Here is a 412-nt window from a genome sequence, read left to right on the forward strand (position 1 = left end):
AAAACAAGCCAAAGAGCTGTTTTAATAATCCTTTCATTCAGAAGATGAATAAAATGGGCCTTCAGTACTGCTAGGTTTGATTTTCGTCAAATGATGCACAGGAAGCAGAAAGCCTCGTTTGCCCACATTTCAAGATCTGAAGGCATGACAGCATTAAAACCGGGGGTTAATTTGCCGTTAAAAGAAAAAAACCAAAGATCCCTCTGGTGCTTTTTCTGTCACTTCCCCCTGCACTTTCTGTTCCTTCCATGAAGCAACTTCTTTATGAAACACCCCCAGCAGCCCGCCCTGCCCCAGCCCCCGAGGCACGGGGGGGTCCCAGCTCTGGGTCTCAGCAGATCCCCTGCAAAGCCCCAGGGAGCCGCACTGCGCCCCTGCCCTCTCCTGCTGCTGCCGCCGCTGCTGCTGCTGC

At 52.2% G+C, this 412-nt stretch overlaps 1 pseudogene; it reads right to left on the reverse strand.

Annotated features, from left to right (window-relative positions):
- The window catches only part of LOC104073615, a 4460-nt pseudogene that overhangs the window by 3361 nt on the left and 687 nt on the right, over positions 1-412 (reverse strand).

This window comes from Fulmarus glacialis, unplaced genomic scaffold (genome assembly GCF_000690835.1).
Source record: "Fulmarus glacialis isolate BGI_N327 unplaced genomic scaffold, ASM69083v1 scaffold22402, whole genome shotgun sequence".
Lineage (NCBI taxonomy): Eukaryota > Metazoa > Chordata > Aves > Procellariiformes > Procellariidae > Fulmarus > Fulmarus glacialis.